The following is a 12,116-nucleotide window of genomic DNA, read 5'->3' as shown; positions in this document are numbered from 1 at the left end:
GCAGTGGTTAAGAATCCGCCTGCCAATGCAGGGGACACAGGTTCAAGCCCTGGTCTGGGAAGACCCCATATGCCGCGGAGCAACTAAGCCCTTGCGTCACAACTACTGAACCTGCGCCCTAGAGCCTTTGATCCACAACTACTGAAGCCCGTGTGCCACAACTACTGAAGCCCGTGTGCCTAGAGCCCGTGCTCTGCAACAAGAGAAGCCACCGCAGTGAGAAACCCTTGCACCGCAACAAAGCGGCCCCCACTCGCCGCAACTAGAGAAAGCCTGCACACAGCAACAAAGACCCAATGCAGCCAAAAATAAATTTTAAAAATAAAATTAATTAATTAATTTTAAAAGTAGTGGAAAACTGTGATAAGCAAAACAGCTCAAAAGACTAGAAAAGATACAATTACCCCCTAGAATTTAGTATATAATCAAGGTGGCATTTCCAATAAGAGGAAAGATGGATTCTTCTGAAAATGATACTGGAACAACATTCCTTGATGGGTTAACAATGCGGGGGGCGGGGGCTGCGGGGAGGGCAGCACTTGAAACCTTACCTTGCTCCTTTCAACTAAGTATACCCAGATGTATCCAAGACTTAAATGTAAAAATTAAAACCATAAAAACATGAGAATTAATCAGGAGAATTTTTTAAAATCTCAAAGTGGGAAAGTCAAGACACAAACCGCAAAGGCCTCAAAAGAAAACAAAAGGTATAAATTTGCTTTATAGGGCTTCCCTGGTGGTGCAGTGGTTGAGAGTCCGCCTGCCGATGCAGGGGACACGGGTTCGTGCCCTGGTCCGCAAAAATCCACATGCCGCGGAGCGGCTGGGCCCATGAGCCATGGCTGCTGAGCCTGCACGTCCAGAGCCTGTGCTCCGTAACGGGAGAGGCCACAACAGTGAGAGGCCTGCATACCACCAAAAAAAAAAAAAAAAAAAAAATTTGCTTTATAAATATTTTAAATTTCAACATGGAAAAAATCAAAAGACATAATAAACTGGACAAAATATTTATAAAAATATAAAACAAATTTCCAATTTCCTTGTTATATAAAAAGACTGTATGTATCACTCACTTAAAAAAAAAGCAAGCCACTAGAAGAATAAACATGAGCAGACCATTGCCAAAAATTAAAATATAAATATAAAAAGATGTCAAATTTCACTCTTCATTAAAGAAATGTACATTAAAACAATGACTAGATACCACTGTCATCTATCAGGTTAGCCAAGATGAAGAGGTTTGCTAAAATACTGCATATTCAAAGGTGTGAAAAAATTGGCACAGTTGAAAAACTTATGTCCACACAAAAACCTGCATATGGATGTTTATAGCAGCTTTATTCAGAATTGCCAGATCTTGGAAGCAACCAAGATGTCCTTCACTAGGTGATGGCTATATAAAATGTGGTACCTCCATACAGTGGACTGTTATTTAGCGATTAAAAAAAAAAAAAGAGCTATCAGTCCACAAAAAGACATGTATGGATCTTAAATGTACATGGCTAGGTGAGAGAAGCCAATCTGAAAAGGTTACATATTATATGATTCAAACTATATGACATTCTGGAAAAGGCAAAACTATGGAGGCAATAAAAATATCAGTCTTTGCTAGGAGTTTGGGGTGGGAAAGAGAGAGGGATGAATAAGCAGAACAGAGAGGATTTTTAGGGCTGTGAAACTATCGTGTATGACACTATAATTGTGGGTACATGTCATTATACATTTGTCAAAACCCATAGAATGTAGGATGCCAAGAGTGAATCCTAGTGTAAACTAGGAATTTCAGTTAATAATAATGTATCAACATCGGTTCATCAATTGTAACAAAGTACCACAGTAATATAGCATGTATATAAAAGGGGGAACTATGGGAAGGAGGTATATGAGAACTGTACTTTCTGATCAATTTTTCTGTAAAGTAAAACTGCTCTAAAATAAAAAAGGCAACTAATTTTTTTAATTGCACTGGTACATTAGTGGTAGGTGTGCAAATTGGTACAATCCCTTTAGAGCAAAATTTGACAATACCTTCCAAAAATTTTTAAATGCATGCCCTTTCACACAGACACTGCTTCTCAGACTTGATCTCACAGGTAGGAAGTGACATTTATACAAGGACATTCATTAGTTCTGTTTGTAATAGTAAAAGACAGGCAATAACCTTGTGGTAAGCAGAATAATGCCCCCACAAATGTCCACATCATAATCCCCAGAACCTGTGAATATGCATGGCAAAGGGGAATTAAAGTTGCAGATGGAATTAAGATTGCTAAACAGCTGACCTCAAAATAGGGAGATTATCCTGGATTATCTGGGTGGGCTCAATGCAATCATAAGAGTCCTTAAAAGTGAAAGAGGGAAGCATAAAAGGACAGTCAGAATAATGGGACTTGAGAAAAACTCTACCAATGGTTGCTGGCTTTGAAGATGAAGGAAGGGGACACAGCCAAGGAATGCAGGTCTAGAAGTGTCTAGACACGTCTGGAAGCTAGAATGGACAAGGAAACAGATTCTCACCTAGAGTCTCCAAAGGGAAGGAAATCCTGCCAACACTTTGATATTAGCCCAGCAAGACTCATTTCAGACTTCTGATGTACAAAACCGTAAGAGAATAGATTTGTGCTGTTGTTAAGCCACTAAATTGGTGGTAATAAATAAATAAAACTAACACAGGCTAAATGTCTATCTGTAGAGGACTGGCTGAATAAATGAAGTGTAATACTATGTAGCCTTAAAAAGAATGAGGTAGCCCTATATATACTGATAGTGAATTAGTTTCGAGATACATTGTTTAGGACTTCTCTGGTGGTTCAGTGGTTAAGACTCCTCATTTACAATGCAGGGGACACGGGTTCAGTCCCTGGTCAGGGAAGTTCCACGTAGTGCAGCCAAAAAAATACATTGTTTAGTAAAAAAACAAAAGGCAAAATTCAAAATCCAGGTAGATCCTTATATGTGCATAGACTATCTCTGGAAAGATACACCAGAACCTGATAATATTTATTGCCACCAGGGGAGGAGAAATGGGCAATAAGAGGTTGAAATAAGGGAATTCCCTGGTGGTCCAGTGGCTAGGACTCTGTGCTTACACTGCAGGGGGCATGGCTTTCATCCCTCATCAGGGACCTAAGATCCTGCAAGCTGAGCAGACAAAAAAAAAAGAAAAAGAAAAGAAAAAAAAAAAAAGAGGTTTCAATGAGACACTCACTTTTCATTGAATCCTCTTTCGTGATGTTGTAGTTTTTGTTTTCTGGTTGTTTGTTTGTTTAAATCATGTACAAGTATTAGCTTAAGAATAAAGAGGGGAAAACTTTTTTAAGAAAAGGGAGAGAACTCTGCTCAGTCATAAATGAGTTTGTAGTGTTTTCATCTTTCTCATGAGTAGTGATTAAATCCCTTCCACAAGTGGCACACTGTCACGTGCCTTTTCTTGTTTAATCTCCCTAACAACCCTGACAAGTTGGTGTATTATTATCCCTACCCCTAGTTGGGGCGCTGAGGCTCAGAGACCAAATTGCACCGCTGGTAAGTTTGCAGCTGGATTTTAAAGCCTGCTCTTCTGGCTCCAGGGCTCTCTCCTCAAACCACCGCACAGTTGTCGCTGGTTCTAACAGCCGCTGTAGGGGCCAGCTCAGCCCTCGGATGCTACCACGCAGAGCTGTCAGACAAGGATCTCAGCCGTCTCCGTTGTTTTCTTTCAGGTCCCTTTCCCAGGTCTCTGAGTTGAGGAGGTCAGCCTCCAGAGGGGCCCTGCCTACGCTGCTCTCTGGGTTCAGCCCACCTTCTCCTGTTACATCTCTCAGCAAAGCTCCTCTGAGCCTTCTGGGGACAGGCCGCTGCCCACGGTCACCGTGGCTCTAATTGTTCTCGCTGGTGGGCTCACGTTGCAGTGGGCCCAGTGCAGTCACCTGCTTTCCTCATGTGGCGATGAAACCCTAGAGATGACGGGCCTCGGAGTAGCACTACATCTTGATCAAATAAGGCTGCCCTGAGACTTCTCATTCCTGCGAGCCTGGGGCTGGTGATGAAGGGGGTTTCCCCGTGTCTGTCCGCAACTTACAACTCTGGACCAGCAATCTGCCTTCCCAGGCCTCACTTTCTGGTAAAATGGAGATCAGATTCCCGAGCTGCTTGGACAGATGTTGCTGGGCCATTTACCTCTTGGGAGCGCTGTTTAAATACGGCCAAACTGCCTTTCATGTTGAGGATCTCAAAGCATTTTAAAATGAGTAATTAATGAAGTTCAACCTCCAGAAAAAGCAAGAATTATTATCTTCATTTTATAAATAGATCAAAGGTCACACAATCAATGGCAGATGTAGGAAACAGATGTAAGAATTCTGCTTTTGTCCCTGGCTGCAACCACTAAATCCCACTTCTGGTATCACTGACAGACCTTTTTTCTGCTCTCTGACTTCTGGCCAAAGATGTGGAATTGGCCTTTATATGTTTCCACTTAAAGGTTTGAATTCTATGTATGGTTCATATGCCTTTGATATGTCTGGAATTTATAAAAGAAAGGGAGAAGAATGATATTTGATGCTTTTCAGAGATCGTGTTGGGGCTGAGCCTTATATAGTGGGTCAAATGCCAATAAAGGGAGGGGGAAAAAAAACGCTCACCAGATCTTCAGGAAGTTCAGTTTTATTCTCACTCTGAAAGAACTCTGCTGTTAAAATTAAATAGAGTGTATCTTTAGTCACCAAAATGATTGTTCTGGGAATAATGAAAAGTCACCACTTATTGAGCGCTAACTGTGTGCTAAGCACTGCTTTACTTCCTCGAATACATTGTATCGTGTGATTCTCACAAACAGCTGAGGTTTTCATATTCCTTCATTTTATAGATAATATAACTGGGCTTAGGGATAGAAGATGGGTTAAGGAGAAAGGAAAGAAGAGAAAGAGAAAGCTCAAAGGAAATGAAGCAAAACTGACTGGATATATATTCTGTGCCAGAGGTGTTATGTTGTGATAGATACAAAGATGGAGACATGAAAAATGAATAAAATAGCTCCAGATTCCTGCTCTCAAGGAGTTTACAGCCTTGTGGGTCACTGAGGATGAGGGATGAAGTGATAAGCATGTAAAAAGACAAATAATGTCAATACACCTCAGTACAGAAATATTTACTATTAAGTCCCGGTATGTGTTAGATACTACTTGCCTTGTGGAGGTTGGTCCCTCTTCTCATAGAGCTTATAGTCTAGTGGGAAAGTCAGCCATTAATCAATCACACAGATTTAAAACTGCGCTTGAGTGGAGTAGAAGATACCAGATGGGCTACAGCCTGACAAAGAATTAGTACCCAGAATATATAAAGGACTCCTACACATAATAAGAGATAATCCCATAGAAGCACTGTCAAATAAACCAAGAGGCAATTTTAAAAAGATGAAAGGCAAATAACCAGTAAACACATGAAAGTATGCTCAGTCTCTCTTGTAAACAGGGAATTGCAAATTAAAACACTGGAATACCATTTCACACCCACCAGCTTGGCAAAAGTTTTAAAGCCTGACATTACCAAGTGTTGTTGAGGAAGCCAAGCATGGGAACTCATATATTGCTATCGAAGTGTAAACTGGTACAACCGCTTTGAAAAACTGTTCAGCCATGCCCAGTAAAGCTGCCAGTTTACACGACCTGAGGCCAGCGATTCCACACCCAAGAATCTTCCTGGGTGGCTCGCTTTCACACAAAGGGATGGGTATAAAAAATATTAATTGTAGCATTGTTTCTAAGGAAAAAAAATTTGAAAATAAGCTGAATGTCCTCCAGAAGGAGATGGGTAAAGTGTGTTGAACTCATCGAATGGGACCCGAATCAGCAGTGAAAATGTATGATCTAGAACTACATGTGTGGCTACATTTCATAGTCATAATGCTGAGTGAAAAAAACTGGTTACACAATGATATATCCAGTAAACACCATTTCTTCAAAGTTTACAAACATGCCAAACAATTCTATGAAGTGTTTATAGGCACAAACATATGTAGTAAAAAAATACAAAAGCATAAATGAGAACGATAAACCCCAAATGCAAGAGATCAGGTACCTTAGGGAAGGGACAGAAATGAGTTCAGAGGACTCTACCTAGATCTGTGAAGTTTTATGTCCTTAAAAAAAGATTTGAAGAAAATACGGCAAATGTTAAGCTTTGGCAAGGACGGGGGTGCCAGGGAAGGGGTACAGAATAAACAGGTGTTAAGAATATTATTCTCTGTAGGTGTTTTTGTATGCTTTGATCCATCAAAGGAGAATTCAACTGAATTGGGGGGTGGGGTGGGGGAGGGTCAGGGGAGGAAGTCTGAGGAAATGATGCTTACTTAGGATGAGAGCCAAAAGTTGAGTAGCTGAGAAAGGGCAGAAAGGTACTGACAGAGAGAACAGGCTGTACAAAGGAAGGTGAACACAGAGGCTGAGAACTGAGACCCCCACTGTGGCCAGAGCCAGGGAGGAAGAGGCTGGAGTTGTGGGTGAAGGTGGGGGGCAGTGTACAGACCAGGCAGGGCCTCAGAGGCCATCCTGAAAGATCAGGCCTTTATGCCACATACAACTAAAGCAGCAGGGATAGAAAGTTTGGGGGTCCAGAGACACTTCACTCAGCCAGATAGCAGAACAGGGAAGGCAGTCTTGAAGACGTGACTCACATCTTGAGCTTTGGGGAATGAGTAAGAGGAAGCCAGCTGGGGCAGGAGGGGGATTGGGGAGTAAACTCCCTTGATAGGGCCCAACAGCAGTAAAGATACAGAAGACCTTGAATTGTGTGGTCCCAATATGGTGCAACACCCAGGGCTAGCTCTGAAAGGTATCAGATAGAAAATGGCAGAGGAGGGTGTCCATGAAGACAGAGAGGGCTTGGGGTCCCAGGCTGGGCAGCCTTAAGCAGAGAAAGGCATGGCCAGGCATGACTGCAGGTAATCGCTCTGGCGGTGTGTGGAGGATGGATTTGAAGGAGGCGGGAGCGCAGCAGGGAGATCCTTGAGGGGAATATGTTAATAGCCAATGGGAGAGGGCCCCCTAAACCAGGCTGGCTGGAATTAGAATGAAGAAATGGAGAGTGCCTGGAGAGGTGTTTAGAGGGGCGAGGCGTCTAGGATGATGGTACTGCCATCACTGAGATGGACCAGACGCGGCGAGTTGGAGATGCGTGCACGGCAAGCCAAGTGGAACTGTCCGGCCAGGCCAGCGAAGAGATGGGCGCGCCGAGGGCTGCAGATGGAGCCTGGAGTGGGAGGCGCCTCCTGTGGGTGGTTAATAACCACTCACAGCAAATGAGTTTGTCCAGAAGGAAGGTGGAGAAAGAAACTGAGCGTGTCGCTGGGGACGAGAAGGAATGAGATTGGGGCGGGTGTGGGGAAGAGAGGACAGGAGGGGAAAGACCACGCAGACACTAAGCGGCTGCCAGGAGGTCAGCCCCGCGCGGGGCTGGGCGGGCTCGGGGCGCGGGGGCTGCAGGCGGAGCCCCGGCGCGCCCAGCGCCCGCAGGCGCGGGAGAGCCAACCCCGGCCAGGGCCTTCCCGCAGCTCCTCGGGCTGCCTCGGCCGCAGCCGCCAGGGACAGCAGGGCACTCGCGCGGCCGGGCCACCACGGCCCTCCCAGTCACCCCAGGCTCCCGCGTGTCAAGGCCGCGCCTCCCCTACGCCCGCGGACCTGGCGACGTCACTGCGGCTCTGACGCGCGCTAATGGAGGCACGGGCGGAGGCGGCGTGGCGCAGGCACCCTCCCGGGAGGTCCCGGTCCTTGCAGCCCGCGGCCGCGTTCTTGGCCCTCCTCCAGGGGAAGCTCGATTTTCCAAACTCGGGAAGGCCGGCTGTCCTTCGGCTACTGATTAGGACGCGAGCGCCTGGTAAAAGATTTTAACAATGCCCGGAAAGAAATAGCCGGACCCAGGAAAGACTAATAATAGCCGCCAGCTAGAGTTCTGCTCGTGTGCTCAGCGGTCTTAAGAACAATAATAACGACAACCACAATAGCCACCATTTATTGAGCGCTTACTCTGTGCCAGGCACTGTGTTCAGCGCTTTGCAGGCAACAACCCTCGGAGGTAAGTACCTTTATTATCCCTATTTTGAAGGGAACCGGGGCACAGAGAGGTTAAGTAACTTGCCCCAGGCACACAGCTAGCTGAAGTCAGTGCCAGAATTCCAACCCAGGCTGTCTGATCCCACGTAATCGTCATGTCAACCCACTAAAGTCGGGATCATTTTCTCCATCTTAAAGATGAGGAAATTAAGGCTCATGGAAATTTAAGTACCTTGCCCAAGGTCACCTAGCTGGAAAGTGGATGAGGCAGAAAGCGAACCCAGGGCTCCTCTCTGTCCGCAGAACCCGTGGTCTTGGCCAAAGGCGATCCGACAGCCCAGCAGGCTTTGGCCCCGGGTCCCAGAGGCGCAGCCTCTGCGGGTTTTGGGTGGGCTCCCGCGGCCTCCGATCCCGGATGAATTGGATGTTTCCGAGCATCGTCTCTGCTCAGCCCACAGGCGTCAGATAGGGACGCTTCTCCCGAAATCCGGTCGGGGACCGGGCCGCGAGGTCCTCTGAAGGGATGGAGCGGGGGCGGAGGCAGCGAGAGAGATCCCCGGTCCCAACTGCAGAACTGCCGGGCGGGCGGCTTGCCCCGCGCGGCCGGCAGAGGGCGCTGCCGCATGCGCCTCGGGTCCCACGGTTACCAGACCCCGGGGTGGGCGGGCCTCGGCCTGCAGGAGCTAGACTCAGAACCCCAAAGCGGGTAGCTAGCACCCCATATGCCCTGGGCCTGCTTTTCCTGACCACTCTACCCCATCTTCTGTGCTCCTACCACCCAACCATCGGCCTTCAATGTCTCCCCTGTCCCTGCACTGCTGGTTTGGTCACTTCTTGAGAGGCAAGAACACTGATCCCATCCCATTAAAAGGCCCAGGTGTTTACAAGTCAACTCAGCCTTGTCTCCCCTTCTGATAGACCCTTTGGTGATGCAAAAATTGATAAAAATCATCCATGGAAACAGATGACTAACTTTCTTTCCTTCTCCAAAATAGGAGAGGATTGGTTAAGGAAGGAGCAAAGAGATAAGAGGATCTTTTTTTAATAATAGCTACAGTGTATTAAGCGCTTGTTTTGTGCTGAGTCTTCTCTGTGTCTTGACTCCTTAATCCTCATTACAGCCCTGAGAGGTGTGCATCATTATTCTCATTTGACAGGTAAGGTCACAAGACTGGTAAGTAGCAATGCTGGGAATCTACCAGGAGTATCTGACTTTAAAGTGATGTTCCCATCACCCATCACCCAGAATGTACAAGGTGATACAGCTGAACAAAAGAGGTAAGATACAAACCATGCAAAAACAAACCAAAATCTATTCTAAGACTGCTCAAAAATACCACATGTGTAGCAAAGGCTTCAATAGCTTTCTGAGACCCAGTCTGAGACTCAATTGTCTAAAATAGGAAAACAAATCCTCAAGGTGCAATGAGAGGAGAATAGGAATGAGGCATTCAGCTTTTCCTTGGAAGAGCATCTGGAGAGTCCCACTCACTTTCTATGCCTGGGCTCTGAGGAAATAAAGGTGGTTCTAGGAAAATCTGAAAAGTATGAGAGGGAAAAAATAAAATCCCTTCTGTGGTTTTTACTTTAACCAAGACTCATTTTGCTATTTGTGTTTTATTTTTAAACTAATGTGGCTCTCTCCACCCTTTAAATTGGCACATAAATAGCAAAAACAGAAGGAAGGCCAGCTACAAACTTCAAATGTGGTGGGTTTCTCAGGGAGGAGGTACCTGACTTGAAGTGAAAATGAGGATTAAATGAGGTGCCTTAAACATTTCAAAGACAGACTTTCCACAAGGAATTTAGATCATAAGCCTTTAGAACAGAAGGTTTGTCTGGGTTTAGGCTGGGTATAGTGTTGAGAATTTATGAGTGCCCCCAGAATGTGGAAAACGAATCACATTTTTAGGGTCTGTCTGCATCATCTAGTCATCTGGGCCACCACTTTGCTTATGGCTTTAAAGGATGGCTTCTGGGGGATCTTCCTGTCCTCTGGGTCTCAGTCACACACCCTCCCTCAGACCCCTTACTTTTCCAGAAGTTTGCTCCGGGAATTCTGTCGAGGTGAAGCAACGATTGATGATGTCACTAGGCTTGGTTGAAGAGATTGACTGGCCAGCTCTGGAATCACTAACTGGAGGTTTTCCAAACTGGGAAACCAAAGCAGAAGGAACTTCTTGAGACTTGTCACTTAACAGTTGTGACTCTCTCACCCTACGTCTTTGAACTACAAGGATTCCCCTCTTACCCAACACCAGAGAGTCCTGAACATCCCAGGCTGCTTCTTGCAAAATTCTTAGACCTCTTTGACCTTTCCTCTCTCTGCTGCTTCCTTCATTCTTTCAGTGCATTCATTCTACAAACATGTATTGAGGGCCCACGATGTGTAGATCCTAGCAGTACAGCAGAGAACCTAACATAAGCTCAGAAGGTTACTTTCTCCCATTCCCACCTAGCTTCTGACCTCCTGGCTCCAACTTCTATGCCTGGAGAGGCCCCATAATAGTAAATGACTTGCTTCTCCAGGTGAGGACTGTTGCTTAGACATATCTGACATTCTGTCAGCTTCTGGCAGCTCCGTGAGATCACACTCTGCGACCACAGACGCCACTGTGGTGACACCTATTTGGTTGAAGGTTTGGGTCCTGATATAACTTCAGAAGCAGGGCTCAGAAATGCTCCAGCTCCAGCACTAGCCCATGCTCTTTCCTTTTCTAGTAGTCATTCCTTCCATTTATAAGATCACTATTGACCAAAATAGCTCAGGCCATATTTATGAAGCATCTACTATGGTGAAAAATCCCATAGTGCCATAATACCCCACTGTCCAAAGGAAAATGTTGGCTTAAACAAACAACAGTGACTATCTGGCAAAAAGATGTGTGGGATAATGCTTATGAGTCTTTTCGGTCATTTTTCTATTGAATCTTGGGACTGAGTGATTCATAATAATGAGGGCAAGGAAGAACACTAGGCCTGTTTTAGCTTTCAAGATTATTCAAATGGAATAGATTTCCACCATCAACACCCTAGCAAAGACAGAATGCATAAGGTAAATTGCCAGTTTTTGTCTTTTTGGAAAATCCATTAATACGAATGATCTTGGTGTGTATGTGTCTGTTTTCCAGGTCACGCCACGCAGTGTGTCGTTGTGGTGCCCCCCCCCCCCCCCCCCCCCCCCCCCCCCGCCAAAAAAAAAAAAATGAGAGAGAGGATTGAACTGTAGGATTCAGATTACATCCTTGGAAATCCCTTTAGAAAGTAGATTCTAAATCAGTACTCATTCTTCTTGAATATCCCACCCCCAAGACTGGCCCACCCCTTCTAGATACAGTATTATTTTCTCTCCCCTTGAGGAAGGAGTGGCTCAGAGACCAGAAGACTGAGGGAGAGTAAGGAAGACTTTTCCATTACCTGAGTTGCAGAGCTGTTTGGGTCTAGAGAACCTGTATATGTGTGCTGTGTCTGCACTGAGTTCATGATTGTGCATCCTCTGGCTAATGTCCAAAGTCTTCATAACATGGGGACTGAGATGTACCAAAAGAAGGTCTATCTGTGAAGGAGGACATGTGTCCACCCACCAAGAAGTTTTTGATGGTCAGTGTCTGCGTGTTCAGCTGCTGGATGAAGAGATTTGGAAACCACTAAACATTCCTACTGGGATCTTTCCAAGTCCTTTTGGGAATCGGCAACAGCGCTTATCCCGGGAAATTAGTTTTGCACTTTCACAGAGTGAGAAATTCCTCGGGGGCATTCTTGTTCTTGCGAAGAGGAATCAAACCCTGCTCACTCCTTCAGGGCCCTGGCTCTTAGTAAAGCACAGCGAATCCCAGTTCGGTTGGTCCAGCCTGGGGCCTTGGGGTGGGAGCAGATGCAGCAGCGGAGTTCAGCGAATTTCACCTGTGGCTAAGTCCCTACCCCGACTGGCGCAACCGTGAGATTTCAGTGGATCGTGTTACCAGCGTGTAAACACCTTGAGTGGCCGCCAACGTTCCCAAGCGACCACAGAAGATCCCAAACCTTTCCTATCTTCCTAGAAACCCTGGCGGCCCGGCCGGCTGCTTGCTGTCTGATGCAACAGTTTGC

This window comes from Lipotes vexillifer, unplaced genomic scaffold (assembly GCF_000442215.2).
Source record: "Lipotes vexillifer unplaced genomic scaffold, Lipotes_vexillifer_v1.1 scaffold977, whole genome shotgun sequence".
In the NCBI taxonomy this organism is placed as follows: domain Eukaryota; kingdom Metazoa; phylum Chordata; class Mammalia; order Artiodactyla; family Lipotidae; genus Lipotes; species Lipotes vexillifer.
This window is presented reverse-complemented; position numbering follows the sequence as displayed.